The sequence below is a fragment of the Puma concolor genome, chromosome D4 (genome assembly GCF_028749965.1).
Source record: "Puma concolor isolate L17-30 chromosome D4, mPumCon1.1.hap2, whole genome shotgun sequence".
In the NCBI taxonomy this organism is placed as follows: Eukaryota; Metazoa; Chordata; class Mammalia; order Carnivora; family Felidae; genus Puma; species Puma concolor.
The window spans coordinates 11,808,573-11,814,753 of record NC_141679.1 but is presented as its reverse complement, the minus strand read 5'-3'; positions in this window follow the sequence as shown (position 1 = coordinate 11,814,753).

The window sequence follows — 6,181 nt, the reverse complement described above, 5'->3', positions numbered from 1 at the left end:
TTTTTGCATTCAGATCCCTGCTCTGCCCCTGGCTATGTGTCCTTGGCCTAGTTTTTAACCTTTGAGTTTGTTTTCTTCATCTGTAAAACCGGATGAATACACCTTTCCCTCGGAGGTTTCCCTGAGGATTAAGTGAAACTCTATGTGCCAAACACAGCCGTTAGCAAACTCGAGTCACACGCTTGGCCTCATGGTAGGCCATGCTGCCTTTAGTTAAGAGTTCTATTCAGGGGTGCCTGGATGGCTCAGTTGGTTGAGTGACTGACTTCAGCTCAGGTCATGATCTCACAGTCTGTGAGTTCGAGCCCCCGCATCGGGCTCTGTGCTGACAGCTCAGAGCCTGGAGCCTGCTTCCGATTCTGTGTCTCCCTCTCTGCCCCTTCCCTGCTCATGCTCTGTGTCTCTCTGTCTCTCAATATTAAATAAATGTTAAAAAAAAGGTTATGTTCATACACCTGTGGCCCCCAAGGGCGGAGAGCACCCTGGGACCACTTTGGCTTGCAGAGAACCGACAATGGTCTGTGTCTTGGGGGACTGCAGGATCATTGAGAAGCTGGGTCCCTCCAGCTGATCTGGGTGCTTCCCCTTACCACTCAGGCAGGGCAGAGGAGTGGGTAGTCTGGCAAAAGGGGAAAGAAGAGGGGGTTACCCTTTCTTTACCCTTGGCCATCACAGCGTGCCAGCTCTCTCCTCTCCCCCAGCCTGATGCACTTGTCACCCCCTCCAGTACTTTCTGTGGGACACAGGGCCCTCCTTGCTCTCTCTCCTCAGCCTTAGGCAAGAGCCTGAGTATATAAGGTCAGGACTTCCAGATGAAAGTAATTGGCACCTTTGTTCTCCTTCTACTTCTGTTTTTCAGAGGTGAACTTGTTGATGAACTGAAATGAATTTATGTGTGTTGTTAAAATGTATTATGCTGAGGTAGGAGTTGAGGGAAAGGGAGCTTTGATGGTCCTGACCCCCCTCCCTGAAGGAGACGTCCCTGAAGAAAACTAGTCCAGATCTCTCCAGTGTCCAGCAGGAGGCACCCCTGCCTAGGACCCTGGGACCCAGAAGGGGTCATGCTGGGGTTTCGCTTCTTTTCTTTTCTTTTCTTTTCTTTTCTTTTCTTTTCTTTTCTTTTCTTTTCTTTTCTTTTCTTTCCTTTCCTTTCCTTTCCTTTCCTTTCCTTTCCTTTTCTTTCCTTTTTTTTTTAGCTGCTAAATTTGTGGTATTTTTTTTTATTAAAAAAAATTTCTTGGGGGACGCTGGGGTGGCTCAGTTGGTTAAGCCTCCAATTTCTGCTCAGGTCATGATCTTGCGGTTCATGGGTTCTAGCCATAGGGCTCTGTGCTGACAGCTTGGAGCCTGGAGCCTTCTTCGGATTCTGTGTCTCCCTCTCTCTCTGCCCCTTCCCTGCTCACGCTCTCTCTCTCTCTCAAAAATAAATAAACTTAAAAATTAAAAAAAAATTTTTTAATGTTTGTTTATTTTTGAGAGAGACAGAGACACCATGAGTGGGAGAGGGGCAGAGAGAGAGAGCAAGACAGAGAATCCCAAGCAGCCTCCTCACTGTCAGCATGGAGTCCGATGTGGGGCTTGAACTCTCGAAACCGTGAGATCATGACCTGAGTTGCAACCAAGAGTCAGATGCTTAACTGACTAAGCCACCCAGGCGCCTGTGGTTACGCTGTGGTAATTTATTTTTAATTGTGGGAGAGTTCAGAGCTGGCTCAGCTTAAGGTGGGGACAACTGCTCCCCGTTCCCTTCTTGTAAAACACCAACTGAGAGACAGCCTGGCCTTGGGGCTCTGGACAGGGCCTTGCCAGAGGAAGAGGGAAAGGAAACAGTCTCCGGACAATGAAGAATTGCATCAGAGGTTTCCTGGTGCCGCCCCACCCCCTTTCCCTCCAGCACACTTGTCCTGCCTGAGTGAAAGCCATGGGAACTAATAGGAACCATTTCTGATGTGAAGCTCCACGAACAATTAGTGAACTCATGTGTGTGGATCCTGAGTCACCATCACATCAGTTAACATACAGTGTAGTCTTGGCTCCAGGGGTAGAACCCAGTGATTCGTCTCTTACCTATGACACCCAGTGCTCATCCAACAAGTGCCCTCCTTAATGCCCATCACACATCTAGCCCATCCCCCACCCCACCACCTCTCCGGCAACCCTCAGTTTGTTCTTCGTATTCAGAAGTCTCTTACGGTTTACCTCCCTCTCTGTTTTTATCTTATTTTTCCTTCCTTCCCATATGTTCATCTGTTGTGTTTCTCAAATTCCACATATGAGTGAAATCATATGATATCTATCTTTTCCTTACCGACTTATTTTTTAGCGTAATACACTCTAGTTCCGTCTACATTGTTGCAAATGGCAGGATTTCATTCTTTTTCATCGTTGTCATACTCCATTATATCTATATATACAACACATCTTTATCCATTCATCCGTCGATGGACATTTAGGCTCTTTCCATACTTTAGCTATTGTCGATGGTGCTGTTATAAACATTGGGGTGCATGTGTCCCTTCGAAACAGCATTTTAACCTTTGGATAAATTCCTAGTAGTGCAATTGCTGGATCATGGGGTAGTTCTATTTTTAATTTTTGGAGGAACCTCCGCACTGTTCTCCAGAGTGGCCCCACCAGTTTGCATTCCTGCAAAAGAGATCCTCTTTCTCTGCATCCTCGCCAACATCTGTTGTTGCCTGAGTTGTTAACGTTTGCCATTCTGACAGGTGTGAGGTGGTGTCTCATTGTGGTTTTGGTTTGTATTTCCCTGATGATGGATGATGTTGAGCATTTTTTCATGTGTCAGTTGGCCGTCGGGATGTCTTCTTTGGAGAAGTGTCTATTCATGTTTTTTGCTCATTTCTTCAGTGGATTATTTGTTTTTTTGGGTGTTGAGTTTGGTAAGTGCTTTGTAGATATTGGATACTAACTATCTGATATGTCATTTGTAAATATCTTCTCCCATTCCATCGGTTGCCTTTTAGTTTTGTTGTGCCTTTTAGTTTTATTGTTTCCTTTGCTGTGCAGAAGCTTTCTATTTTGATGAGGTCTGCGCTTCCTGCATTTTCTAATCCAGAGCCTGTGTCATTTCTCCCAGGAGCTCTTTCAGCTCTCCTGTCACCTTTCCAGTGAGCTCCCTGGATTAATTTTCTCTATGGATTGCCTCAGCGAGGTTTCCTTTTTCAGTCGGGATCCTGAGTGATATCTAAGTTTATACCGTGGACTTGATTGTCATTTTAAATGGTTCTTCCTTAAATCCCTTCAAACACAAGATCCTGCTCTCTGAGTAAGAATCTCCAGTTCCTCTGTCTCACTCATGTTCTCCCCTCCAGTTCCATGTTTGCCTCGTTTATGTCTGCAACCATCCATCCATCCATCCATCCATCCATCCATCATTATTTATTGCACCATGGTTGTATTTCAGAGTGGTAAACAAGATTGATAACAAACAGGTTCTCATGCAGCTCCTGCAGGAGAGAGAGAATTTTTTTTGCAACATTTATTTTGAGAGGGATCAAGAGTGCATGTGCCAATGCGGGAGGGGCAGAGAGAGAGAGAGAGAGAGAGAGAGAGAGAGAATCCAAGCAGGCTCTGCAATGCCCACTGCAGGGCTTGAACCCACAAACTGTGAGATCATGACTTGAGCCAAAATCGAGAGTCGGATGCTTAGCCGACTGAGCCATCGAGGCACCCCCCAAATTGTTTTATTGTGAGAACTTTTAAGATGAGATCTATCCTCTTGACAAATTTTAACTGCATGGTAGTACAGTATTGTTAATTATAGGCGGAATGTTGTACAGCAGGTTGCCAGAACTTACTAATCGTGCATAACTGAAACCATATTTCTGCTGAACAGCAACTCCCCTTTTCTCCCTCCCCCAGCTCCTAGCACCATTCTACTATTTCCATGAGTTTGATTATTTTAGATAACACACGTAAGTGGGATTGTGCACCGTGACTGGTTTGTTTCACTTAGTATGATGCTATCTAGGTTCATCCAATGTTGTACCTATGGCAGGATTTCCTTCTTTTCAATGGCTGAATAGTATTCCATTGTATGTATAGAGCACATTATCACTGTCTACTTATCCATCGATGGATATTTAGGTTGTTTCCATAGCTTGACTATTGTGAAGTACAGATATCTCTTCAAGATCCCCATTTCAATTTTTTTTAAAATTTTTTTTTCAACGTTTATTTATTTTTGGGACAGAGAGAGCCAGAGCATGAACGGGGGAGGGGCAGAGAGAGAGGGAGACACAGAATCGGAAACAGGCTCCAGGCTCTGAGCCATCAGCCCAGAGCCCGACGCGGGGCTCGAACTCACGGACCGCGAGATCGTGACCTGGCTGAAGTCGGATGCTTAACCGACTGCGCCACCCAGGCGCCCCTCAATTTTTAAATATATGTATCCAGAACTGGACTTCTGGATCATATGGAAATCCTATTTTTATTTTTTTGGGAAACCTCTATACTGTTCTTTATAGAGAGTGCATCAGTTTACATCCTCATGAACAGTGCATAAGAGTCCCTTTTCTCTGTATCTTCACTTACAGTTGTCTTTTGATTTTTTGATAATCGCCCTCCTGACAGGAGGTGTGAGGTGATATTTCATAGCGGTTTTGATTTGCATTTTTCTTTTTTTTTTAAGGGTTTTTTTTGAGAGAGAGGGAGAGAGCAGGGGACAGGCAGAGAGAGAGGGATTCTCAGGCTCCACATGGTCAGCAGAGAGCCCAACACGGGGCTCGATCACAGGAAGCCACAAAGTGTGAGATCGTGACCTGAGCTGAAATGAAGAGTCGGAGGCTTAACCGACTGAGCCATCCAGGTGCCCCTTAATTTGCATGTTTCTTTTTAAAAATTTTTTAATGTTTTTATTTATTTTTGAGACAGAGAGAGACAGAGCATGAGCAGGGGAGGTACAGAGAGAGAGGGAGACACAGAATCTGAAGCAGGCTCCAGGCTTTGAGCTGTCAGCACAGAGCCTGACACGGGGCTCGAACTCACAGACTGTGAGATCATGACCTAAGCTGAAGTCAGATGCTAACCAGTTAACTGAGCCACCCAGGTGCCCCGATTTGCATGTTTTTGATGAGTGATGTTGAGCATCTTTTCATGTATCTGTTAGCCATTTGTAGATCTTCTTTGGAGAACTGCCTATTCATGTCTTTGGTGTATTTCTTTTTTTTTTTTTTTTTAACGTTTATTTATTTTTGAGACAGATAGAGACAGAGCATGAACGGGGGAGGGTCAGAGAGAGGGAGACACAGAATCTGAAACAGGCTCCAGGCTCTGAGCTGTCAGCACAGAGCCCGACGTGGGGCTGGAACCCACGGACCGTGAGACCATGACCTGAGCCGAAGTCGGCCGCTCAACCGACTGAGCCACCCAGGCGCCCCTTTGGTGTATTTCTTAATTGGGTTACTTGTTTTTGTCTGTTTTTATTTATTTTTTGCTTTTGAGTTGTAGGAGTTTCTAATACGTTTTGGATATTAATCCATTCCTTAGCAGACATCTGGTTTGCAAATATCTTCTCCCATTCTGCCTTTTCACTCTGTTGATGGTGTCCCTTGCTGTGCAGAAGCTTTTTAGTTTGATGTAGTCCCACTTGTCTACTTTGTGCTTTTGTTGCTCGTGCCTTTTGGTGTCCAGTTCAAGAAATCATGGTCAAGGCAAATGTCATGAAGCTTTTCTCCTGTTTTCTTCTATGAGTTTTACTTTCAGGTCTTACATTTAAGTCTTGAATCCATTTTGAGTTGATTTTTGGGAGGAGAGAGATAATTTAAAAGTACCTACAAAAGCCACCTAAGTGCTGTGATAGGGTAATTCTAGGGCACTGTAGGAGCACATGGGAGTGTCCCAGCAACACCCCCTCCCCCGCCACCGCCACTGGTGAGGGGAGGACTGTGAGGGCATGAGTCCTTGGAGCCTGACCTCATGAAGAGCTGGCCCAACAGATGAGAGCAGGGAAGAAAGAGAGGAGGCTGAGAGGAGAGTATGCACAGCCCCAGAAGCCAAATCTGGAAAGTACCAATGGTAGGCAGCCTTGAAAAGGCAGCCTTTACTTTTTTCAAGTAAAATCAAGCTTGGCTGTATTGGGCCCCAACTCCTGGGGAGGAAAGCTGCACTCCACCTCTAAAGTAGTAATCTCTCCTCCCCTCTCTTCCCCTCCCCTCCCCCC